Source organism: Mustela nivalis, assembly GCF_964662115.1.
Source record: "Mustela nivalis genome assembly, chromosome: 5".
NCBI classification, from domain to species: domain Eukaryota; kingdom Metazoa; phylum Chordata; class Mammalia; order Carnivora; family Mustelidae; genus Mustela; species Mustela nivalis.
In genome coordinates, this window is record NC_139024.1 from 152233646 (window position 1) to 152261498 (window position 27853).

Below are 27853 nucleotides of genomic sequence, written 5' to 3' on the forward strand. Positions count from 1 at the left end.
ATCACATTGAATATTGGCATTAAAAAATCAGTGTCTGAAATTTAGAATTTGTTAGATTGTTTCCATGGATAGACAAAGCAAACCAGGATTCATCAGCAGGAAGACTGGACAAGAGAAAATGACCATACTGATGCAAAGAAGAAAAATGGAAAATACGGAGAAAGTGTGAAGAGCCATATGAAACTGAATAAACTCTGAACAAGAATTTTCAAGACTATGGAAAGTCTTCAAAAAACAGTTTCAAGATCCTTCATGAATTCCAAACAGGAGGATTTATACTGAGGCTAAACTATCCTGAGGCACCTAATGATCAAATTAATAAAAGATTATAAGAATCTAAAAAGACAGAAAGGAAACAGTAGAGTAAAAAAAATTATTTTAAAAGGAGCAACTATAATACTGATGGATCCCTTTTCAACAGATATGATGGCAGTTAGATGATAGCAGGTGATACTTTAAATTGGTTAAAGAAATTATGTGCCAATCGTGAATTTGGTACTTTGTAAAAATATTCTTCAAATAGGAGAGCGGACTGAAACCTCTTCCACTGAGATGAAAGTTGAGAATTTTTCCCCATCACAAATGCATCATAAAAATTCTCTTTTTCTTTTATCAAGAAAGGTGTTGAGGAGATCTTCCCCAGGAGGAAGCACAGAAATGCAGAAAGAAAAGTAAACTATCAAATAATGAAACAATAAATGATATAAGTAATAGAAATCCTTGGTTAATTCAAAAGAAACCAAGAAGTGCAAATAATGGAATAATAGACAAATATATATTTTTTATTATTTTTAGAGGTAGGGTAGGGGCAGAGGGAGAGAGACTATGAAGCAGGCTCCACGCCCAGTGCAGAGCCCAACATGTGGCTTAGTCTCACAACCCTGAGATCATGACCCGAGCTGATATCAAGAGTTGGACACTAAGCCACACAGGCAACCCAATAATAGGCAAATATAAATAAATGACAAAAATGATAGATTTAAGCCAAAGGTATTAGCAATTAAAAGTAACTGGATTTAATTCTGCATTGAGAAGACAAAATTATCAGACTAGGATAAAACAATAAAACTTCATATATACATATATACATACATATATACCATGTACATGGAAAATTTAATCCTATTTTAGTCTTTTTTTTAGTCTCGAGGCTCTCTTAAATCATGTGCTCTATTTTCCAAAATGAAAACACTCAGAAAAAAGTCACTCATTCAGTAAGTATAAATATCTAATCATATTAAATAGATACAGCACTTTTGTTATGCTTTTAACTCTAATGAAATTCCTATTACTGAAGCAAAATCAGGTCAAACCAGGGCTTTTTTGATTTTGTTAAAGCTAATTATGAAATACACATAATTATTTCATTTTATAGCTGTATTTTTATTTTCCCATAAATAGGCCAAATTATCAGTCAACATTGGCGCTATAAGAAAAAAGAAATTCCTTGACAGACACTAGTTCTGATAGCTCTCATTCCATTCTTTTCTATACCCTCGGCTTCATCTCCTGGGATGTTCTTCCCTTTCTCCCACCTTTTTTGGCCATATCTGCAGGAAACGCTAGAGAATATGTCCTCTTGGGTATGGAGCAGATTCATCAGTGAAAGAACTCATGGGAAATTCTGGCGCCACAAAAATTGTTTTAATCTTTTTTCTTAATCCAATTTGGTGTTACCTCTGCCAGACAATCTGTCAAACTTTTACTGGGGTCCAAACAGCTTCCAGAATTTTTTTCTTTTTTGAGACATACTTTCTGTAGAGTTATTTTGAGTTTATTGTCTTCTAGGTGACCCACACATATATTCTCTGTATTCTGAGCATTTTCGTCTTAACTAAAAGATTTTCTATGGGCTATCTTAAAACACCTCCCATATTTAAGCAAGTTGGTGATGACCATACCCAAGACTTGAGAAGAGATATACCTTGAGATATACAATGTACTGTTGCTCAAGTATTTGTCAGTATTTTCTTTTACTAGCTATAGATGAAAAAAATAATTTCATCTTTCAACTCTGTTAGAACTGGAGTTTCTGGATTCTCTATAGCCTCTATAGTTTCTCCCAACTTCTTTTGAGGTCCTTTTTCATGTTGCTACCTTGTCAATGTCAACTAATAATAAAATCCAGGCACCCTAGCAAAATCTTTGCTTTGCAATCTCTTTGCCTGAAGCCACGAGTTCAATGGATTGTTGAGCTGACTTCTATGCTATCACAGAAGATATTTTAAATCAATACCAAGCTACAAGTATTCCTCATACTCGAATAATATTTTTCTCATGATCTACCCACCTGGCTCCAAGACCAGTAACTCAAACTTTATAGTTAATTCATCACTGGACTTCTGGTACCAATTTGTCTGGTCCAGATTTTTATATTTTTTGTTTTTGCTTCAATAGCAATGACCCTATGATCTCATTAATTTAGAATAACAAACGTTCATTTCTTGGTCTCATTACATTTTGTCAGCTGGCAGATCCGTAGCCACCGGTCTGCTCTGCATGTCTTCACATTCTGACATGCATACGGAGGGAACAACCTGTATATTTTCTGTCTCCATTTCAGCTCTGTTATATACATTCTTTCTACACTTCTTATGATGGGGAGAAAGAACAACAGGGCTTTCAGAAGCAGCCAATGTGTCTTCCAGCTTTTGCTTATATGTAGCTATACATTTTGTCATCTCTTGTATCTTTGGCCAAAGCCAGTCACCTGGAGAAGTCTTATAATGGTACAGGAAAATGTAACCCATGTACAGGGCACTGCAGTTTTTATAGTAATGGATGGGGATGTAATATTCTTTTATAATGAAGAATGGAGCAAATAATAAAGGGCAAAATATACCAAAGACACAAAGGCCAATTGTTTTTAAGAAGCTTGACCAATCTGGTGGAATAATTTTCTGAGATGTCCATATGTCTGTATTTCCTGCCAGACAGACTACCTAAAAGACTAGAATCCTAGTTAAAATAAGAAGAGGCATGCCACACACTTCGGAAAACAGTGTGGAGATTCCTCAAGAAATTAAAAATAGAGCTTCCCTATGACCCTGCAATTGCACTACTTGGTATTTACCCCAAAGATACAGATGTAGTGAAAAGAAGGGCCATCTGTACCCCAATGCTTATAGTAGCAATGGCCACAGTCACCAAACTGTGGAAAGAACCAAGATGCCCTTCAGCGGACGAATGGATAAGGAAGATGTGGTCCATATACACTATGGAGTATTATGCCTCCATCAGAAAGGATGAATACCCAGCTTTTGTAACAACATGGATGGGACTGGAGGAGATTATGCTGAGTGAAATAAGTCAAGCAGAGAGAGTCAATTATCATATGGTTTCACTTATTTGTGGAGCATAACAAATAGCATGGAGGACAAGGGGAGATGGAGATGAGAAGGGAGTTGAGGGAAATTGGAAGGGGAGGTGACCCATGAGAGACTATGGGCTCTGAAAAACAATCTGAAGGGTTTGAAGGGGTGGGGGGGTGGGAGGTTGGGGGAGCCAGGTGGTGGGTATTAGAGAGGGCACGGATTGCATGAAGCACTGGATGCAGTGCAAAAACAATGAATACCGTTACACTGAAAAATAAAAAATAAAAAAATATTAGAACTATTAAAAAAAAAAAAGAGGCATACCACAGAGCCTTCTTCCTTGGAAGGCAGTTAAATTATCATGATATGCATTGTTAGAGTCTTTACCATGGTGTTAGTTCTGTTTACATTTTATATTTATTAAGCACCTACCATGTGCCAAGCACAGTGGTAACCCTTTTCCTGACTTTACTTATTTAAACCTCATAAAAGCCCTGAGATGTTACTATTTCTCTTCCAGTTTATAAATGGGAATATTAAAGGACGTAATAGTTCAATTTTCTAAGGTCACAGATGCTGGCTCTTACCCAATATATTTTCTGTCTCATGTAATGCAGAAATTCTGTGTACATTATCATCCATCCTCTCCTTGAACATTGCAGGAAAGGCAACTTACCACTTCCTGAAGCACTCCATTCTAATGTAGGAGAGCTCAAATTACTAGAAAAAAATATTAATGGATCTTTAATCGGTGTCTTCTAATATTTTTTTTATTCCGGTTGGTCCCACTTTCAACTCATTGGCCTCTACATACAGGAAATAATCCAGCAATTCTTCCTTTAAGGAGTAGAAACATCTTTTAAGTTGTATCTATTCTGTTCTAAAAGTAGTTTCTTGAGCAATTCCTTATATGATATGGAGTACAGATTTTTACCATCATGGTTAGCTTTCTCTTGGACTGTCAAAATTTTTTAAGGGTGGCGAAATAGGAACTGGTAAGAATATAACATATACAAACATTTATGTTAAATTTGCAAGCATTCGTGCCTTCTATCAACTGACATATCTCAGAACATGAAAGAATACTTGATATCTCAGAAACTCTGGCTCCTGTCTCCTTCTCTGGCCTGAATTGCTATAATAATGAATCACTATATTCTGCTGAAGGACCCATTCTGTTGCTTTTATGGGGGAATCAATGTCCATCCACAATGTCCATTCAGCATCCTGACCTGAAATCTCCTCTGTCATCACCAAACCTTAAAAAAGGATTGAAGGTGAGCGATGGGTCGCGCTGGGTTGCTTCGGCAAATTTCTGTGCTCACATAGAACATTAATTGTTTTGGTTTAACTTCACGGGCCAAGACAAATAACTGCCTATTTGCATCTGTATTTGTCAAATCCCACAGCCAGTGTAAACCCTCAAGAAACCAACTTCTTGCCATCTCCTCCTAATAACACACACAGCAAACCTGTTCACTCTGATTATACTCAGAAATGTCTGCTCACTTACTCTTGTACTCAGGCAGTTAGCCGAAGGGCCTCTCACTCAAAAACCCTGAGCCTGGAAGTGAATGTTCAATACCTGTTGCACCATTTCGTCAGTCTCTTCCTAGTTGGTCTTGTGAGTTAAAGAATTTGCCATCTGAAAAGCCCCTTGTCTGCCCTCTTCTATGTAACAGGTAGGTCAGTAGGCAGACCTATTACCTATTACTCTGCTGATGTTACTCTTCATTTAGAATTGGGTAAATGTCAGTGGGTTAATCACGTTAGGAAAATGGAAGTTTCCCTCTCTATTTCCTGAAATTCTTGAGATTCTGGTGCAGTTTTCAACTCAGTTTTGCAGGCTTTTGAATAAGGGAAATAAAGACCAGAGAATCCAGAACTGCATTCTGCCATTTTGTCTTACTTAATTGTGTATTTTGTTGTTGGGTTTCAGGAGCCTGTCTTAATCTTCTTTGGAGAATCAAAGAGCTCTTAAATGCTAAAACCTACCTGGAAATCTTGTGAGAGTACAGCTTGCTGGGCCCCCACTCTCAGACTTTCTGATGCAGCAGATTTGGGTTGGGACCCATGAATTTGCATTTCTAGTAAGTTCTCAGGTGATCTGATTTTCCTAGTCAGGGGACCCCACCTTTACAACCACTGGTGTAGGAAACTTTTTTTAGAGCCCGTGGAGAGAGAGTGCGTGGTAGGGAAGGAGGAGAGGGAGAGAGAAACTCAAGCAGACTCCACGTTGAGCAGGGAGCCCATTTGGGACTTCATCTCCTAACCCTGAGATCATGACCTGATCTAAATGCAAGTGTCAGATGCTTAACCAACTGTACCACCCAGATGCCCTGAGAACATTTTATTTTATTTTTTAAAAGATTTTACTTGTGAGTTTTCTCTAATACCACCGTGGGGCTGACTCTTAACGCAAGATCAAGAGTCAGATGCTCTACTGACTGAGCTAGCCAAGCACCCTGAGAATATTTTAAATGGATCTGTCTCCTTAAGGAATTAAGTCCTCCTCCAGGTACTTGACAGTGGAAATCCTGACCTACTGATTATTGGTCTCCTTGGAGTGTTGTCCCTCAAAGCCAGAACCCTGATTCAGTATAAAACCAACATAATAAATCCCAGCAACAATGAGGTTAGTAGTGTGAGGGTGGTACTAGAGTGAGAGTTATTCAGTTGGTCATATGTGGGGCAAAGTAGAACAAGGGACTATTTAGGTAAATAAAGTCATTCTTTATTTAGCCTTTTAAAAATGTATTTTGGGGGCGCCTGGGTGGCTCAGTGGGTTAAGCCTCTGCCTTTGGCTCGGGTCATGATCCCAGGGTCCTGGGATCGAGCCCCACATCTGGCTCTCTGATCAGGAGGGAGTCTGCTTCCCTTCCTCTCTCTCTGCCTGTCTCTCTGCCTACTTGTGACCTCTGTCTGTCAAATAAATAAATAAAATCTTAAAAAAAATGTATTTTGATATTTCAATGTCTCTAAGTATCCATCTTCTACTTGATGTATGCAAGAGTGCCATTTGGGCACAGGTTTATTCAGAATCTTCCCAGAAGAGTGAATCAGATTTTGAAAATGCCCACGGTGATTATTTTTCTGAGTAAAGGAGGCATTTTATGGCATTTCTTAATAACCAGGAAACAGATGCAAGGGCCTGAGTTAAGGTTAATACCTCATTAGCGGCATTAATAATTTGACACCTGTATTGGTAATTAAGAATCTTAAGGCAATACACAGTGCTATGACACCTTAATTCAGGGAACCTTCATTCATTTGAATGCTGGATATTTTTTGATATATTTATTAAATTTTAAATGTCTGGTGTTAAATTATTCAAATTTTATTTGGTTAGGATTCCTAGTGTTCTTTTCTTTTTAATATGTATGCATGTGTGATTGTGTAGCTTTTGAAATGGAATTGGTTCTTAAAAATCTGGTGTGAAAAATCCCTCTTTCAATAAGGAAATATACTTTATAGGTAGTACTACTACATTTGATCTTTCTTCTGCCATCTTATTTTGTGTTTTCTGTTTACCTCCTATTTTGTGGGTTTTTTCTTTTTTTGCTTTTTTTCTGATTCATTTTTGCCTATTATTCAAAAATTGAGGTTTTTTAAAATTGTCCCCCCCCACATTATGTCAGTTTAGAAGTTCTTCATTCTCTTTAACTTCTTATAGTGGGCATCTTAAATGTACATGCCTAACAACATATACACTTAATATAAATTTCGATCTATAGAAGGATCTTCTTTCAAATTTTTATTTAAACTCTAGTTAATACACAGTGTGATATTGGTTTCAGGAGTAGATTTCATCAGTCATCACCTACATGTAACACCCGATGGCTCTCCTTTGTGCCCATCACCCAGTGTTCCCTTCCCCGCTCATCTCGTCCACTTAACCTCTAGCAACCCTCAGTTTGTTCCCTAGAGTTAAGAGTCTTTTATGGTTTGCCTCACTCTCTCTTTTTAATCTTATTTTTCCTTCCCTTTCCCTATGTTCCTCAGTTTGTTTCTTAAATTCCACATATGAGTGAAATCATATGGTATTGGTCTTTCGCTAAGTGATCTTAAGGCACTTTAACTCATTACTCCCCCTTTCTTTTTTTGGTAAATCCAATCTACTTTTTACTCTTCTTTGTGTTTAAATACCTCTTAAAAATTGATCCTTATTAGTAATATTCTTCCTTTTTTTAAGATTTTTTTTTTTTAATTCATTTGAGAGAGAGAGCAGAAGCAGGCACAGAGGCAGAGGGAGAAGGAGAAGCAGACTCCCCACAGAGCTGGGATGTGGACATGGGGCTCGATCGCAGAACCTGGGAATCATGACCTGATCTGAAGGCAGATGCTTAACCATCTGAGCCACCCAGGTGCCCCAAGATTTTTTTTTTTTTTTTTTTTTTTTGAGTAATCTCTACACCCATTGTGGGGCTTGAACTCATGACCCTGAGATCAAGAGTTGTGTGTTCCACCAACTGAGCCAGTGGGCACCCTAGTAATATTACTCTTGTTTATACTAAACGCTTGTTTAGATTTATCCCGGATTTTACTGTTATCTTTACTCTTTAAACTGCCAGACCTTGACAAGGCCTGAGATTCTGCCCTTCCTACCAGCTAACAAAATAACCTTGGGTTTTGCCTGTGTCTCCTGGGTCCAAGACACACAACTTTATGACTCATGGCCATAGAATAGTAGCCACAGTCCTTCAGTATTTTTTCTGATGGTTCCCTTTCTTCTCCTACAGAGACAACTCCCGGATCTCTTGCTGTGTTTTAGGTGTGGGCTGTGGATGGTTTTATTTGTCCTTCTTACTGAACCATGTGATTATTTCATAGTATGTGAGAATAGTGAAATTTAAGAAGTTGCTATTATGTTAAGGGAACTGAAAGTATTTTTTTTTTCCATATTTTAAGGGAATTTGGGGGTATCTACTTCATCAAAGCTCTCATCATTAGATTTTATCCTCTTTATTATTAATTAAGTGGTGGAAAGTGTGGTGGATATTACTTTTGGAAAGCCCTGAAGCAAAATTTTGGAAAATGATCTTAAAAAATTGCTGAGCATGTCATTCCATGTACACTAGAAATGCCTAATAGGAACTTTTGTTTTGCACTTTCATATGTCATGATGGAGTTGAACAAACAGTAGGTCAACATCTGAATACCAATTTTAAAATATAGTTTTATCTCCTTTTAGGTGACTGTGGATCCTTTGGTCTTATTTTCCTCACCATGACATGATTTTCTCCTCCCTCTTGCCGTCACTGCTGATTCAACATTTAAAGCATTGCCAGGCAGAATTGTGATCCCCTGAAGGTGTCTTGTCCTAATCCCAGAACCTGTGAGTATGTGAACTCACCTGGGGAAAGGGCCTTTGCTGAGGAGACTAAGTTAAGCATTTGAAGGGAGGGAGAGTATCTTGGGAGAATATCCAGCTAGGGGCTGGGCAGTGTAATCACAAAGACCCTTATGACTTCAAGAGGGAGTCAGGAGATGTGATAACAGAAGTAGTTCAGAATTATGTAGTGGAGAAAGACTTGTCTGTATGTTGCTTGCTGGATTTGTAGATGGAAGAGATAGCCAAGGAACACAGGTAGTCTACGGAAGCCTGGAAAATAGGAGAGAAATAGATTGTCCTTAAAAGCCTCCACAAGGAATGAAGTCCTGCTAATAACTTTTTGTGTGTGTCTAGATGTATTTTCAGATGAAGTATCCTTGACATATAATATAGCTAAGTAAGACCTGTTTTGTACCACTGATCTCCATAAGTATAATAAACTTGTGTTCTAAGCTATTGCATTTATTATAATTTGTTACAGCAGCAATAGGAAACTCATACGCTACTTTAAGAGATTACTGGGATGATTTTAAAAAGGTGATTGATAATGAGAAAGTGCTTTATAAACTGAAGTATTATAAACGTTAATTATTATTAATAAAATTAAAGTGTGTTCTAACAACTCTAATTAGAAGGATGAGGTCTGTTGCAAACAAACTCTAGATTAGAAATGGGCTAGTGGGTCTTTGCCATTTTCATCAACTTTAATAGGGTTTCTCTCAAAGTGAATTAACAGAACCATTAAAAGCAATCCCTCTGGGACCAATCTGAAATTAATTTTTGAGCTTGATCTCCACAACATTCTTGAAACCATAAATTAAAAGGAAGCAATAATTCTTCTCTGAGTCGTGCATCTGCTTCAGTAAGAGGCCCACTGGTGCAGGGCACAACTGGCCTGGGAATAAAACAACCTTGTCGGGTTGAAAATGCTTAAGTCAGAGAAAAGTCTGTTATATATGTTGTAGCCCATTGTAGTGTAATCCTAATGATCAACTAATTATTTAAAAAAATTTGTAGTCTGCAAATATATTGATGAAATTTTTCTAGCAATACAAGCTCAAGAAAGAACTGATTTTCTCCTGTCTCTCTTACCTGCCTCCTTCCTTCCCTTAACCTCACCCTCTGGTTGTTATCACGAATCAGCCCTCATGAGAAAATATGATGACACCTTTATTGGCAACAAACATAAAATAATCTAATTTGTACAAATCACTCGAAATTACCCCTTTTTAGCTAGTGGTTTCCTCCTTTGTGCCCTTGGAAATTACTTTATATTCAGGAACAATGATATTAGAAATTCAAGACAATCTATGTGTTTGCTTTAAACTATTCATGTATATAGCATTATGTAGAAAAATTATAAATTAAGTAACTAAGATCTACACTATTACTCCAGATTTCTGTCAGATTAAAAAAACAAAACAAAACTGCTGCTTTATCCTCAAAATTACTAATTTGTCCTTGCAGTGATTTTCAAAAGCATTACAATTATTGAAATTAAAACAGATCTGTTGGTCATAGACATGACCTTGGTTTCAAACAGACATCAGGAAAGATATGCCTCGGCTGTTGGACACTGTTGGGACACCCACTCTATATTCCACTTTGGATCTTGAAAGAGAAAATGTTCATTTTGAGTCGAGTCCTACACAAAATGATATTCCTCTTGCAGTCAAACAACAAAAACCTCACAGAGAACTTGAGCCACAAGACTTGTGGGAATCATCGCCTTCTACAAAAATAGCAAAGCCAAAGTGGTGCTATAGGATGAACAGAAGGTTCTGCCTCCAGGAGTTAAAGAATGCCAGGGCAATATGGGTTTTATTTGGAAGGAATTCTCTTCGGGCTCAAACTTAAGATGGTTGTGTGTGGCGCGCCTTTCAGGAGCACAGATTTGAACAGAACAGAAAACCAACAGAATTTGGGTTTGCTTTGGTGTGTCAGTATTTAGTTTCTTGGACTCTGTTCTAGAGAGCTAAATATGAATTGTCATCCTACCCTTGAAATCCTCGTCCTAAACTGCACTAACTGTTGCAAAACGTAGACTGACACCTGCTAGTTCTAGGTGTTTGACTTACCTATATCCAAGTCCTTCTTTCCAAACTGGGAAAGATTTTTGCATGTTAAAATCATAAATTTTCTCAATCAGGCATGTGAAGTAGGGTATTTTGATTTGTAAGTGCTTTTAAAAAATTTTAAGGGGATTTAATTACGTTTTTAAACGAGATTGGTTATTTTGAGAGGAATTTAGTTTATTTAACTTGACTATATCAAACGCTAATCAAAGTTTCCTCCAAAAGTTGGTCTATTTTATATAACACTTATTATATTTATAAATAGATGAGAGGATTTGCACATTGAATTTAAAGCAAAGTCTGTCTCAAGTTTTTGTTTTTGTTTTTACTTTAATACACAAAAATAAAATTTAAAACACAACTCGAAATAGCTTTTTGTATAAATAGGCGCCCTTGGGTAAAATGACTTTGACACCGCTGGCAATTCTCCCAGCTGTGGCATATGTCTTTGAAAATGCCTAATTCCTTCTGCATTGCCAAGGCTTCTCTTTGGATCATTGTTCTGCCTCCAGTGGACATCTTGAGAGTACTTTCTACCATACTTAGGGCACCCAGCTCTCTCCTGCTTGGGTGGTCCTTTGTAATAGACTTCGGAGGCTTTTTTACACAGTCGCCCCCTACTGGTCTGTCTGGAAGCTTTCCCAGGTGAACTAAGTCCCTCTTCAGTCCCTCCCTGTCCCACCTCTTCTGTCTTCTTAGTTTCCAAAGACCCCTCTGGCTTTGAAACTCTACTCTTGCTTCTTACTCCCACCACACCCCAGGCATCAACCTACTTTCTTTAGTTTTCTGTCCTTTGGTCTGATTTCATTTCCATCTGTTTTTTTGTTTTGGAGATAGCAGGGGATTTAGATCCCCGGGGAGTAGAGAATGAGATTAAGGAAAGCAAAACAACTACAGAACAAGAAGAATTTAAATCCTTTACTAAGCTAAAAATATTCAACTCTTTTCTGTGAATTGAATTGCATTACAAATAATTCCCTTCTTAGCTGGATATTGACCTAGCTTATAAATAAGGGAGCATAAGTACAGACCCCACCAAATAAAAGGGGTGGGGAACGCCATCCTGGAGCATCTAGATAGAGCACTCCTGCCTGGTGTTGTAATAGAGTAAATATGAAGTTTTCTTTAGATTTTACTTCATGTGTCATTTCATCTGTTGTCCAACCCATCCTCCCTCTCAATATGGTCTCTTGACTAGGCCTGTTTTGTTTTGCTTGTTTGCTTAAATCTTACTGTGGCAAGACACTTCACATGAGATCTACCCTCTTAACGGATTTTTAAGTGTGTAATATACTGTTGACTGTAGACTAGCCTTTTTCTTTTTTTAATTGGAGCAGTTTTAGGTTCATAGCAAATTTGAGGAGATGGTACAGAATTTTTCCTTATGGTTCACCATCTGACTCTTTTTTTCAGCTCAGGTCATGATCTCAGGTTTGTGAGATTGAGCCCCACCTTGGGTGCCATGCTGGGCATGGAAGCTACTTGAGAGACTCCCTGCTCTCCTTGCCTTAAAACAAAACAAAACAAAACAAAAAACTTAGAGTATTTCCTTATATCCCACAGTTGTTGACTTGTTACAATTGGTGAACCTATTCTGATGTAGCATAATCATCCAAAATCCATAGTTTTCATTATTGTTCATTGGTGGTAGTGTATGTTCTGTGGGTTTGGATACACGTATAATGACATGTATCTACCTCTATAGTATATGGAGTAATTTCACCCATCTAAAAACTCCCCAGTACTTACCTAGTCATCCCTCCCTCATCCAGTCTCTGCCGATCACTGATATTTTTAGTGTCTCCATACATTTATTGCTTTTTCCAAAATATCCCATTATTGGAACCATATAATATGTATGTTTCTTTTTCCGATTGGCTTCTTTTCACTTACTATTATACATTAAAGTTCCCTCCATGTCTTTTTATGGTTTTTTAAAGCTTAATAGGATTCTCTTCTTACCAGGTGATTGAGTTCTGAAACCAGCATGCCCTCTTGTACCCGATATGGCCCTATGCCTAAATTCTTTAGGCTCCACTTAACTTTTTAGTTTCCTGGTTTGCCTTTCAATTTCTTCCTGGATCTGGAGTCCTGTCTTGGACCTTGAAATAAGTAGCAGCTTATTTTGGAAAGCTACCTCTTGAGTTGATGGACCATGTATTGGAAAACCCAATAACTGTGTATTCCACATCTGCCTCTAATAAATTAACCTACTAGGACTGAAAATACATTATCTGCCTGTATGGTTAGGACATAGATTTCTGGTCTTATCCCACCACCTGGACAATACCTCCTGGATGTAAGTATCAGCCCTGACTGAAACCCAGGATATCTTATCTCCTTGAACTTTATGATTTAATTCCTGACACGTCATGTCACCTGGTTATTTTCCCCCATCTGTAGACCCTTCCTTTCCCTAAGGTCATTACTCTTTCTGGCTGCCCTGCTTGTGCTCCCATTGTGCACAGAGCCCACGTGAGTTATGGCCTTGCACATCCGCAGTTGAATTGTAATTGATGTTCATAGGCCTGTCCCTAAGTCACTATAGGAGCTAAAGGTGCCTTCTAAATCATCAAGGAAAAGAATAAATTATGTTCAGTAAAATTTTATTGTTCCCATAATTTAGTCGTTGAAATCTAGCAATCCACATAGGAAATATGGTTAGCTCTATATTAATCAGCTTCATCAACTGTCCACTTTTGAATAGCTTCAAATTTACTGCCTTAGGAAAGATCTAGCTGATTGAATCTCATTCCATATCTGGATATTTGACGTCATGTGCACAGATTTCAGACAGAGGTTGGTGTAACCGGGAGATCATTTCTAGCACATGAACCCTCAGTAGCTTGGCTATTCATGCCAACAGGCTTGTCTCCCTGCTGGTTCTGGCAGCCATACCTTCTGGGTCAATAATTCCTTTTATTCTTTGAAGAGTTGGGTCCCTGGTTCACCACCTCTCTCTCAAACATTGCTTCCTTGATAATTCTTAATAATGACACATCCACATTTTGGCATCCAGAAGTTCTCTGTCAGTAGCCCACCTTTTACCATGCACTTGGTGCAGGTAAGTGGAGCTGTGGAGCTGGCGAGGGGAGAGTCATGACTGAACTGGTGCCCTGAAGAGCCCATGAGCCATCTCCATTTTATTGATTCGCCTTTGGTAGGAAAGCGAAGATCCTTTCAGTAACTAAAGATACCACATGTTGAGATGCAGAGCCAAAAATGGAACGTTGTCTGCTCTATGTCCCTCAATGGAGATAGCAGAGTTGGAGAGTCTTGAGTCCCATGTTGTGTGATTAGAAATTTGGGAGTATGGGGCGCCTGGGTGGCTCAGTGGGTTAAGTCTCTGCCTTCGGCTCAGGTCATGATCTCAGGGTCCTGGGATCGAGTTCCGCATCAGGCTCTCTGCTCGGCAGGGAGCCTGCTTCCTCCTCTCTCTCTCTCTCTCTCTGCCTGCCACTCTGCCTACTTGTGATCTCTCTCTGCCAAGTAAGTAAATAAAATCCTAAAAAAAAAAAAAAAAAAAAGAAAGAAATTTGGGAGTATGTTTTCTACCCCTGAAACATGGGGATTATTTGTTACTGTAGTGTAGCATTCCCTGTCCAGGTAGGTAATCCTTTCAATACCCCAAACTCAAGTCTTTGACCTTTTTTCATCCTACAGTCTTCACATTCATCTTACCTCAGCCACGTATATCCTGGCCTACATGGTGCTTACCGCCAATAACCGAACGTTTTGCATAGATTAAATCTTGAGTATCCTGATCTTCAAATATGATCGCCTGTGTTTCCAGCCTGCTTTTGCTGATGTCCCAACTCCACGAATTCTTCCCAACCTTAGTATTTGTTACTCCCTAATCCACCTTATATTCTTTTCTTCTTTACCCAGTTTACATTGCTTAGTCCACCAATTTGACCATTCCTGTGCACATAACTATATCTACTTTGCCCTCTCTCCTTTCATGGCATAACCTCAACCTAGGTTAAATGACTTTAAAAAAATTAATTTCAGTTTTATGTTAAGTTCAGGTGTGCACTCTAATGATTCAGTAATTCTACACATTACTCTGTGCTCATCATGATAGGTACACTCCAAATCCCCTTCATCTAGTTCACCCATACCATCAGTTTATTCTCTATAGTTAAGAGTCTAGTTTTTTTTTTGTCTCTCTTTTCTTTTTAAATTCCACATACAGGTGAAATCATATGGTATTTCTCTTTCTCTGACTTATCTAACTCAATATTATACTCTCTAGATCCATCCATGTTGTTGCAAATGGCAAGATTACAATTTTTTGGCTGAGTAAAAGTCCATTGTGTATTTTTATCAATTCTTCTTTATCCATTCATCTATCAGTGGAAACTTGGGCTGCTTCCATAGTTTGACTATCGTAAATAATGCTGCAATAAAACATAGGGCTACACATATTCCTTCGAGTTAATGTTTCATATTTTGGGGGGAAAATACCTAGTCATGTGATTCCTATATCATAGGGTATTTCTATTTTTACCTTTTGAGGAACCTCCATACTGTTTTTCAGAGTGGTTGCACCCCTCTTGAATTCCCACCGATAATGCAAGAGGCTACCTTTTTCTCCACATCCTCACCAACTGTTGTTTCCTATGTTTGTGGTTTCAGCCATTCTGACAGATGTGAGGAAAGGTCTGATTGTAGTTTCCATTTGTATTGCCCTGGTGAGGAGTAATGATGAGTAATATTGAACAACTTTTCATGTGTCTTTAGCCCATCTGGAAATTGTCATTGGAGAAATAATTATTCATGTCTTCACTCCTTTTTAAATTGGATTATTTGTTTTTTGGGTGGCGATTTATATAATTTCTTTATATATTCTGGATACTAACCCTTTAGCAGATACGCCATTTGCAAATATCTTCTCCCATTCCGTAGGCTGCCTTTCGGTTTTGTTGATTGCTTTCTTTGCTGTACACAAGCATTTTGTTTTGATATAGTTTCAGTTGTTTATTTTTGCTTTTATTTCCCTTGCCTCAGGGGACATATCTAGAAAGAAGTTTCTGTGGCCAATGTCAAAGAGGTTACTGCCTATGTTCTCTCTAAGACTTTTATAGTTTCAAGTCTCACATTTAGGTCCTTAATCCATTTTGAATTTACTACATGGTAACTGAACTCTAAGGTAGTGGTCCAGTTTCGTATTTTACATGCAGCTGTCCAGTTTTCCCAGCAGTATTTGTTGAAAAGACATTTTTCCATTGCATATTCTTTCCTGCTTTAAGATCAATTGACCCAATCATTCTGTGTTCACTTCTGGCCTCTCTCTTCTGTTCCATTGATCTATGTCTATTTTTGAGCCAGTACCATACTGTTTTGATTATTTCATCTTTGTAGTATATCTTGAAATCTGAGATTGTGACACCTCTAGCTTTGTTCTTCTTTTTCTAAATTGCTCTTGCTCTTTCTGGTCATTTGCGTTTTCATATAGATTTTAAGATGATTTGTTTTAGCTCTATGAAAAATGGTGTTGGCATTTTGATAGGGATTGTATTAAGTCTGTAGATTCCTTTGGGTGTTTATTCTTTTATTCCCAAATTCCTTTGGGTTTCAAAAATGTTCTTCCAACTTATGAGCATGGAATTTATTTCCATTTTGTTTATGTTGTCTTCAATTTCTTTCATCAGTGTTTTTTATTTTTCAGAGGACAGGTCTCTCACCTCTTTGGTTATGTTTCTTCCTACGTATTTTATTCCTTTTGGTGTAATTGTAATTGGGATTGTTTTCTTAATTTCTCTTTCTGCTACCTTATTATTAGTGTATAGAAATGCATTGGATTTCTGTATATTTATTTTGTATTCTGCAAACTTCCTGAATTATCAATATTAGTAGTTTCTTGTTGGGGCCTTCGAGTTTTCTATCTATAGTATCTTGTCAACTGCAAATAGTGAAAGTTTTACCACTTCCTTAGCAATCTGGATACCTTTTATTTCTTTTTCTTGTCTGACTATTATGGGTAGGACTATATTAAATAGAAGTGGGAAGAGTAGGCATCCTTATCTTACTCCTGAGTTTTTCCATTGAGGATGATGTTATCTGAGGCTTTTTCATAGAAGACCTTTATTATGTCAATGTTCTCGGAACTAAACTTACCTTGTTGAATGTTTTTATCATGAATGGATGTTATGCTTTGTCTGATGCTTTTTTTGGCACCTATTGATATGATCATATGGTTTTTATCCTTTCTCTTGTTGATGTGATATATCACATTGATTAATTTGCCAATATTGAACCACTCCTGCATCTCAGGAATAAATCCCATTTGATTGTGGTGAATATTTTTTTAATGCATTGTTGGATTCAGTTTGTTAATATTTTGTTCAAGTTTTGCATCTGTGTTCATCAGAGATATTGGCCTGTAGTTCACTTTTTTTTTTTTTTTTTTTTTGTAGTGTCTTTATCTGATTTTAGTATCAGGATACTCCTGGCTTCTTAGAATGAATTTGGAAGCTATCCTTTCTCTTTTATTTTTTTGAATGGTTTGAGAAGAGTGGTACCAATCTATCTGCTCTGTCCTTCTATTCTGCTCTTCTACCTGCTACTTCAGAAGAACTGTCTTTGCTCCGAAGGATATTCCCATTCATTGTGCACTGGATCCCTTTCTTTATGCTTAGTCAGAGTTATTCATCTGCAATTCTCTTTCTTTTTTTCCTGTTTTATAAATTTCCCTTTCTTTACTAAATCCTCCCATCAGCCTTAAAACATACTCTGATATCACTTAGTCTGATTTAAAGACAGAAAAACTTTATATAACCGTACACATTCCTGCGACTCCCTCACCACTCCTCTGCTGTTTTTGAGAGCTCATCTCTTGGTGGGTGGTCTCCATGTCTTCTCCTCCCATTTCATCCTAAACTCCCTCCAATTAATCTTTTGTAGATATCATTGCAATGTATTAGTTCTTATCAAGATCTCCTCCAGCCTCCACATGACTAAGTGAGATCCAATTCTCCGTTTTCATCATACACTATCATTTGACATAATTGACCACTTCATCCACATTGAAATGATCTCTTCACTTGGATTCCATGACCTCATTCTCTCACTTCCTTTTACCTCACTGTCATTTCCTTCTCCTTTTCTCTTTTCATCATCTTGATCCTGTGTCATATTGGCTTGACATGAGGCTCAATTTTCATGGCTTTTATCTTCTTTTATCTTCCTTGACTTCCCCCATCTCTTTTGATTCTATAGTTTTAATTAATATTTATCTCTCCTCCAGACTTGTTATTCAAACTCCAGAGAAGGTGCATGATTATGGAAAAACTCAATGTTTTTGAGTTTTTCCATAGCCAAGAGAACACCAAGTTCTGCTGGATTTTATTTTTGATTTTGATTTTATAAGCTGACATGCAGGGAGACAAGTTTTATCATGTAAGCTATAAAACGAATTCCTAAAATATTTTACTAATTCTATTTGAGTTTTTAAATCATTTGAATATTCTGACAGATGAGGAGAAGCCAATTATACTCATAATTAATTCCAACAGCATTAAGATTGAACTTCGGTGAATTTGTTTCATTGCTTCCATGAGAGAGTAACATCAAGTTAACTTTTTCTGGTAGTACTTTATATGCTAGCTGACTTTTCATTTTTCTGTCTGAATGGAGATATGGTCTTCACTCTTTTTTCTCTTTCTTACCAAACTTTCCTCACAGCTCTAGGGGAATGTACACAAAGAGTGTAAAATACATGAGTCGGTAGCTTTGAGACAGATTACAATGAGGTAATTAAATTGCTATTTATGAAATAAAGGCAATATACAGTACATTGGGTTTAAAACTTGGTTTCCTGAATATAAATATTGATCCTTTTATGTTTGCTCCTACTCTCCAATGATATTTTAAACTTTATGTATTGGCTCCTCATGGAAAAATTTGTGTAAACAGAGAAAAATCTTTCAAAATTATAACAACCCTGAAAATGAGGAGTTCTGGCCAATAGTTACCCAGGATCTTGGTGATATTTGTACCAACCACGTTTGAATAGGGCTTTTGTAATAGGCATAATAGGAAGAACATTAGACTGGAAATCATGGTACCTCCCACCAAGTAGTGGTTTTCCATGAATCACTTCTCTCTGGGTTTAGTTGCCTCACCTGAAAACTAATGAGATTGGACTTAGTGGTTTATTAAAGTTCATTTAGGGACTTACATTTGATGACCTATTTGGTTTTTGTATTTTCTGTTGTTGTTGGTTTTTTTCCCCATATCTTTAGGAAGATTGAAGAGATTGAAGGGAGCCTTTCTTTGTGTGTGTGTGTGTGTGTGTGTGTGAGAGAGAGAGAGAGAGAGAGAGAGAGAGGAGGAAATTTTGCAGGCTCTTACATGTGATTTCCTCTACTTCTGGTAAAAAACAAATCCCATTTTAATGTTCCTTGAAGGGGAGCCCATGTTTTCTCTGTCTAGTATCCTTTTCATTTGACAAAGGCGTGCAACCCTTTCTTTTGAAAATTGCTCATTCTCCTTCTCCAGCCATGCGGTTCTTTTGATTCTTCCCTGTTCTTGAAAAATTCCTTTCCTCTTTCATGATTATGAAATCAACCTGCTTCTGCCCTAGACAACTTTTCTCCTGATCATGCCTGACTGGTTGCAGAATCAGGCATGTGACTAAACTGCGGCACCAAAATTTTTCCTATAATTGTTCAAGCTAGAGATGAAGGACAAAAAGGCATTTCCTCATATGTGATGAAGCCGGGAAATAGGAAGCAGGTGGCTTCACATTCTATTGTTCCCTGCTATGGAGAGAAAGTTGATCTCAGAGCACAATGTAATACAATGAGAAACCAGTGCAGGGATGAGAATGCTGGCCTTAGGTGGTATTTGAGTCTGTGGCCAGCTGAATTACTCTACTTCCTGCAGTTATGTGAGCCTTCCAAACACTCTACTTTTTGCTTAAGTTAGAGTTTAAGGTGCTGTCTGTTGCAACCAAGATTAATTACTGACTTTTAATTTCATAGCCAGGCTGATGTGGAAACTTGTGATAGAAGAAATAGTCATTGTTTCCTTCTTTCTTTTCTCTACCCTCCCACACACCTTTTTAAGCTGTCAAAATAATTGAGGACATATGGGAGGATTCTGCTATAAATTAGTATCAATCACATTCAAACATGGCTTACTATTGTTCTTGTCCATTCTCCGCCTTTTCTCTCTTCTTCTGGTAATAGACCCTGGCCCCAGGAATGAGGATTTGACTCAAGATGCTATAATTACATTTTTTATGGCACAGTGATTAGTCCAAGATGTGAGCACATAACCCATGCCAGAGCAATGAGTTCCTTTCCCTGGATTTTTTCAAATTAGATCAGATGGCCTCTTAGATTCCTGGGCCACAGAAGTACTATCCGATTGGTCTGATATGTTCATGGCTGGGTTGTCCACACACGGACTAGAAAACTGCATCTGTAGTGGGAGAGAATTAAGCTGATTTGCAAAAAAAGACAAAAATTTTGGAAAGAAAGCGTCTGAATGCTTCAGGTTCCAGTTTCCACCAGCTAGAGGCCCACTGTCACAGTTGTGTTCTTGAGAAGCAGATGCCGAGGTGGGGTTTGGCGTGCTGGATGTTTTTAGGAATTAGTGCCCAAAGATTGTACACTGGGAAGAGTATCTTGCAGGGGAGAGGTCTCAGCGTTTTCTTCAGTGGAGGGAAGAACGCCAGCTCTTATCAGGGATGTGTGGGTTGCTTCCACAAGTTCCAACGTTTCAGAACACTCTGGAGTTTAAAATTTTGAAGGACTTTTGCCCACATGATCTCATCCCACGTGTCAGTGTCCCAACCGGGTCTTAATCTTCATCTAACACTGCTGTGGATATTTTCCCTGTCTGGAGATTGGTCATTCTGTCTATTAAGCCAGGATCGAATCCAGTTGTTGTCATTTTTGTTTGTATTTCCTTATGTTGTAGGAAATGAAGTCTCTTGGTGAGGGACGAGAGAGGCTTTTCTGGCTTTTACACTTTTGTTTTCATTCATCACCTGCATTTCATTAAGTTTTCCCGGAAAGACCATTTCAGAGTTCTTAGGACCAGAAGCACGAGCATCACCTTGGACCTTGTTAAAAATTTAAATTCTTTGGCACCACCTTAGACCTTCTAACTTCGAAAAATTATATCAGGGCCCAGAAATCTGTGTTTTACTGAACACTCCAAGTTATTTTGATTCACAGTAAGGTTTCGGATCCATGGTGTTGTCAATATCTCTTAGCATTAGCCATTGGTATAATGTTGTTCTCTTAGCTGTGCAGTCAAAGCCCCTGTCAAATACCCGATACATCGTACCAGCTTGTGCATTCCCTTCTACTCGTATGCTGTTCCCATTCAACACTGCATTTGTAATAACAACTGGAACTCCACCTAGTGCCAGGAACTGTCTAGACTCTACCTACCCAATGACTGAGTTCTTTCTCGCTAAGGCTAGTTTAAGGTAGGATTCTACCACTTACCACTGAATGAATCCTGACTAACACACCGGAAACTCTTGAGTGTATATGGGAAATATATCTCTCTACTAACATTATTAATACTAATCATTTAGGACCACATACTCATATCGTGCATTGCTGCTTACCGCATGCTTTCGTATGCTACTTCATGTGGTCCTAACTGTGAGATGGGCAGAGCCGATTCCGCCACAGATGCATACGGCTCTCTCTATCTGTGGATCATCTTGAGTTTTTCTTTTATTATGATATGAAACATAATGTGAAACAAGGTAGAAGCTTCTGGCTGCTCACAGCCGTGCAAGAGGCTCTCATTCTTTTATTGCCTTTAATTGAAACTTGTTCCTATAATCTCAGGAGGACCGAAAAGATAAAGACCTGTCCTCTGACTTCCTCAGAGGCCTCTTCTGCAGGATTTGCTGTCACTAGGATGACACAATCTATCCACAAAGCATATGACAGTGTTCAATGACAATATTCCGCACACGCTTTCTGGGTGTATATGCAGTTTCCAAATGACACACTTGATCCTATCATTTTGGCAGTGCTCACATTCAATACAAATCACTGCTCTCCGCTCACTGTGATTTACATTTGCTGTTGAGACAGACGAGCTGGTTTTCCCATTGCACTGCTTCTGTATTTTCCATCTATATTCTTGGTCTCTCGGTCTTGAAAACAAATTAGTAAGCTTTCCTCTTGCAGATATTTGGTTGCTGATATTTCGACCAATCACCCAGAAAACATTAGTTTAAACACCTAACGGTTGGGTGGTATGAAGTTTGAAATTGTGGCAGAGAATAGAAAATACCTAAGGCAAGACAATGCTAAGTCTAAAAAGCACTCTCTGCGTAGGTGAGTCTGTTAGGTTGGTTCCATGGATCCCAGGTCCAAGGTCAGCTCCTGCAAGAGAGTAATTGAGGTGATATTTTTAGAAAACCCTTGAAGGGGGTGAGAGAAAACAGGGGAAGGAGCCAGAGAAATAAATGTGTGGTTTGAGAAAACATCTAGCCTCAGATTGTTCTCGCTGCAGGATCCAGAGAGCGAATCATATGGCAGAGTATGGCCTGCTCAGAGAAAAGGGACTGGGCTGTTTGACCTATTCCACTGGTCAATCACTGGCTATGAGTTGCCTCCAGGGAAAGGTGGCGCCACACCCCAGACACCTTCAGGAGAGGCAGCTCCCATCAGCTAAGGACAGTTTCCTGGAGAAGGTTGTGGGCAGGAAACTTTCGTAGGCAACACCTGCAGTAGCCGAGCGAGGGGGAATCAGGGAAGCAACAGATTCTCATATAGGAAAAATAATTACCTGTAATTCTAATAATAATGATAGCGATGTTAATAATAGGAAAGAATTATAGTGTTTCATATATGTGATGCCTCGTTTTGAGTGCTTTGTGGCTATTGACTCATTTAATCCTCAAAACACTCATGTGTGGGTAGGTAGTATTATTATCTCCATTTTACAGGTGAGGAAACTATGAAGATAACATAGGAATCAAGGGAAAACAAAACCCAGGCATCGTGGAAAATGTAATTCACGCACTATGTCTAAGGGGAAAATAAGGTAGACCTGGTGTTTGAAAGATGACTATCTAGATGGATGTGGTTCTAGATAAGAACAGGTAAGACTTGAGAGGTACATGGGGGCACCTGGGTGACTCAGTGGGTTAAGCCTCTGCCTCCGGCTCAGGTCGTGATCTCAGGGTCCTGGGATCGAGCCCCACGTCAGGCTCTCTCTTCAGCGGGGAGCCTGCTTCTCCCTCTCTTTCTGCCTACTTGTGTTCTCTCTCTCTGTCATATAAGTAAATAAAATCTTTAAAAAAAAAAAGAATTGAGAGGTACATGGATAATAATGAGGATATTGGCAATAACACTCTACTATTCATAAAATGTGCTTACCAACAATATATTTAGATTTCTACAATAACTAACCTGGTGAGATAGGACTTGGATTTTATTTTATTTTATTTTATTTTTTAAAATAAAAATATTTAAAATATTTTAAAATGTTTTTAAAAAATATTTTATTTTATTTTTTAAAATATTTTATTATTTCACAGACAGAAATCACAAGTAGGCAGAGAGGCAGGCAGAGAGAGAGGGGGAGCCAGGCTTCCCGCCGAGCAGAGAGCCCGATGCGGGGCTCGATCCAGGACCCTGGGATTATGACCTGAGCCGAAGGCAGAGGCTTTAACTCACTGAGCCACCCAGGCGCCCCAGGACTTGGGTTTTAAAGAAGACAAATAGTCACAGTGTTTGTGATCAACTTCCTGGCGCTCAGGAGAGGTATCTGAGCTAGGTTTCTAGATCAGTTCTGTACTGTCCAAATGGGAATATTTTCAACAGATACAACTAAAAGAATAGAATAAATGTTTGAAGAGTGTTGTAGTCTGAATTGTGTGTGCACAAAATTCAGGTGTCAAAATCTTAACCCTCCATGTGACTGTATTTAGCGTTAGGACCTTTAGGGAGGTAATTAAGGGTAAATGATGTCCTAAGCTTGGCCTTAATCCAGTATGTCTGGTGTCCTTATAAGAAGAGGAAGAGACCTCAGTGATGTTCACACAAAGAAAAAGGCCTACCCAACACAAAGATCAATGTCAATGACAACTACTGACAGAAACAGTCATCACTAAGTGTATGGAACACACCCTTGGACTTCAGGATGCAGCAGATCGACACATGTAGTCCAACCCAATACATTAACTCTTACTGGTTTGCTAGAGTTGTCGAGACAAAACACCAGATTAGGTAGCTTTGGTAGAAGATTTTAATTTTCTCACAATTCAGAGATTAGCAGTTGAATGTCAAAGTTTTTGGCAGGGTTGGTTTCTCCGGAGGCCTCTCTCCTGGACTTATGGGCGACATCTCCCTATGTCTTCATGTGGTCATCTCTCTGTGTCCTCATCTCTTCTTATAAGGACCCCACTCCTGTTGGATGAGGACCTACCCTAATGACCTCATTTTAATTTAATTACCTCTTTAAAAACCCTATTTCCAAACACAGTCACATTCTGAGGTACTGGGGGTTCAGACTTCAACATATTGGAATTTTGGGAGGACACCATTCAGCCCATACCACTGACCATTTCTGGAAAAAAAAAAATACAAAAAAACTAAAAATCCTCCAAGTGCCTTGTACGCATGGTATGTCACTACTGAGAAAATTAGCTGCAGATGTTTCCTTTTGTATGCATTGTTTTGCTTTGTACTGAATGACTTCACTAAGACATCTGCAGCTGATTGGATCCGTGGCTGAATGGGAGGTGGTTGGGAAGAGGGCTGGCCTGTTGCGAGAATTCTCTTTAATAACGCTACTTTGCTGTGAGCAGGGAGAGTCAACCCAAACATACCCTTTGTATTGATGGCTTGCATTCATAGCCTACAAAGGGAAGTTAGAAACAGAAGGTAAAAGAACAACAGAAAGATGAGTCAGGAATGGTGGGGTGATGGGCGTGGGAGCAACAGATGCCTTCTGTACTGCCATGGGTCTCTTTGTTCTTAGATCCATTTCTTGTGCTGCATGCGCGTGGATCTATGTCGCTAGCTACTGGTTGTCTTAAGCCAATGGAGGAACTGGTAAGACATGTGCCTTCAGGAAGAAGGGACAGCCCACTGTACTGTCCCCTCCCTTCCGGTCTTAGTTGATATTGCCTCCTGTATTCTGTATTACCTCGTGATTCCAGCTCTGTCAGAAGCACCGTCTTTGATGGTCTCAGCTTCCATTAGTCTGGCTTTCCTTCCGCGATTCCATTTTCCTCCAGGTAGCGTCTGGTAACACTGGACGTCCCTTTGTCTCTTCAGCCCTCAGAAGGAGAGCGGATTTTAGCTGTTTTTAATGAGCTCTTCATCCTCCAATAGGCTTCTTTCTCTTCTCTTTCATCATTTGTGAAACCAATTCCTCTGTTAAATTCCTCATACTTGAAATACCTAGAGTAATTTCTGCTTTCCTGACTGGACCACAGTTCCATCATTTTCAGAGGAGATGAATTCAAGAATCATCAAGGCAACACCTATTCCACACTTAAAACATATGAATAGCATGGGTAGCATTCTGTTTCCAGTCTTTGGTGTGAATTGCATGGACCCTTTTCGGAGTTTCTTCTCTGTCTCATAGGGTCATATATCCATCATCTGAGATACCTGAAGCCCATCTCTGAGTTTTGCAACCAAAGCAATGACCTATAAGGAAACAGCACTTTTATCAAAAAGGCAAATTATTTCTTTGCCCGGTCATAGAAATGGTAAAGCAGGACAGAGTCTAATAGCAATCTTCTTACTTACATGGATGTTTATCCCATTTACCCAATTACCCCTGGAATTCTTAGACTGGGATCCAGTAGGTAAGACATATGTGGTTAGAAGGTGGACCAATGTCGCAGGCATTGTAATACTTCTTGAGGATTCTACCCCCTTTAAATTATTCAAACAGTGGAGATGGTTATCTTTTTACTATGCACATTCCTATAAAAGCCTCAGAGGTGACCTTATAATACTGTTGCAGCAGAATCATGAAAAAAATCTTGAATATCGGTCTGATTTATTAGGAAGGGGCACATGCAACCTGGGGCCAACACGGTTATAAATTTTTTTTAAAAAAGCCCCATAGATGGTTCTGATAGACACCCAATGCCAAGAAACTCTGGTATAGATTGGTAGAATGACGCAATGTCTTTCAACATTTTTTCCTCCAGTAATCATCAGTTAGCTGTGTGGTTGATTTTCATGCTCTAAGTTGACACATGTTATTGAAAGCATATTTGGAAAAATAAATACTATTTGGCATTATTTCAAATTAAATGCATGGCAAGGACTTTGGGGTGTTCTATGAGATTCCCGTGGGGATAGAGCAAGAAGCTCAAATCCCAATCCCAAGAGGAAGGTGTCTGTGTAACAACAACCCCACAGATGTTAGTCTGGAGTTTCCCAGCCGGTTGCAGCAGTGCCACCTCGAAAACCTCCTCATTAAATCAAACGATGTGGGTTTCCGTGTAAGCATCTGGAGTATCACTCACCAACAGACTATAAATTAATGCTTCTTGTAGCACAGCTCTGCCGACGGGGGCTGGGACAACACAAGGGGCACATCATGGGGAATGGAGTGACCAAAATCCAGTAGAACAGAACTACCTTCAAGGCAGCCAAAGCTGCCTGGCAGGAGAAGATGGATGAGTAAGAGAAATGAACCGATTGTCGTAGGCATGGGTAGACAAGAAGAGCAGGGCCACCGAAAAGGGGCCGTGGGTCTGAGTGTCCTTGCTGGGGGAGACCAGTCTGAGCTCGTCTGCTCTCAGATCAGAGTCAGAGAGGGGTGAGAATAGCCTTGTAGGGAAAGAATGGCCGTCCTGAATACGAATTTACTTGTCCTCCTTCCTGGAAAGCACACATTTAAAGGGAGTGAGAAAATCAGGAGTCAGAAGGCACAAAGCCTTTCCCCCTGGACCGTCACTCTGTGGCAATGGCTGTAGGTTCAGTTTTCCCATTAAGCCAGATTGCAGCGGATGTAGGGGAAAGGAACAGCCGTGGGATATGGTACAGCTGGAGTTTCCAAATGGGCAGGAGAGGGAACGGCACCAGGAATGTGAGCCTGTGAGTGTTCACGGACTCTGGGACCCACCTGTTTTTCTTAGTGTGGTCAGTGTTGTGTGCGTGCTGGTTTTTAAAGGGATGCTTCTTTTTTACACAAGGAAAAAATGCCAAACTGTGAAGTATGTCCGTGTATTTTTACTTAAATGATAACAGATTCAAATGATCTGTGCGATGTTATTCAATATTAAGGACATCACAGTGGTGAGATAGATAATTTACCACCCACTTATTTGGAATAGTTATTTGCACATTTACTTTGTTAATGTTTTCTATTTACAGTTTAAGGTTAGGAAGATAAATCATTTTGTGTTGATGGGGGAAATAAGGGAAGGACTCTGTAGTTGTTGTTTTTTTTTTTTATTTTCCTTGAACTTGAATGCTTTCAGTGAAAGAACCTCAAGGCATATGCTTCTTTGAGATAAAATGCATTTTGCCTCACTGTCCTCCCCCTCATATCATGGGCCTCTGCTTCACCCTGTCGGATGTTGGCTCTGAGACATGTCTTATCTCTTCCTAACATGCATCCTGCCATGTTATATTTCTTAAATGAATGGAAACCTTGTTTCAACAGGGGAGGAATATAATGATCATCTCACCTGTTTAAATGACTGTATGAGTGTGCTTTGGTCATCATCATTAAAAATGTGTTTACTTGGCAAGTTCTGCTGTATGAATTACTCCAGAAGAACTCCCCACAATAGTTATCCGGAGATGGAAATACAGTTAAGTGACTACTTCCATATGTATTTTAAAATTAAAGATGGCAGTTTCATAAAGTGACAAAGGAATGGGTTTTGGAGTTCGAGCTTAATTCTGATTGTCTGTTTTCCATTTACTTCTAATGTAGACTTGGGCAAGATATATGACCTTGTTATGACCTCTGAGGCCACCTATAAAAATGAGAATAAAATCCACTTTATTCAGTTTTATCCGAAAAGGGAAGCCACATGAAAACACCTTGCAGATTTGGCACAAACAGAAACATGATTTTTTTGCTGCTTTTAGTGTCTTCATTTTCCTATTTTTTATTCTTCTTTGAGAATTCATTGGTAATACTGTATGTTGTTACATAGAGGT

At 38.8% G+C, this 27853-nt stretch overlaps 1 protein-coding gene across 3 annotated transcripts in view; it reads left to right on the forward strand.

Annotated features, from left to right (window-relative positions):
* LOC309865110 (uncharacterized protein) overlaps positions 1 to 27853 on the forward strand; it is a 285659-nt gene that overhangs the window by 148181 nt on the left and 109625 nt on the right. For all 3 annotated transcript variants that reach the window (XM_082731325.1, XM_082731324.1, XM_082731326.1), the window contains exon 3: positions 8506 to 8649. The gene's annotated coding sequence lies outside the window, so the exon portion shown is untranslated. The remainder of the gene's footprint in view (positions 1 to 8505; positions 8650 to 27853) is intronic.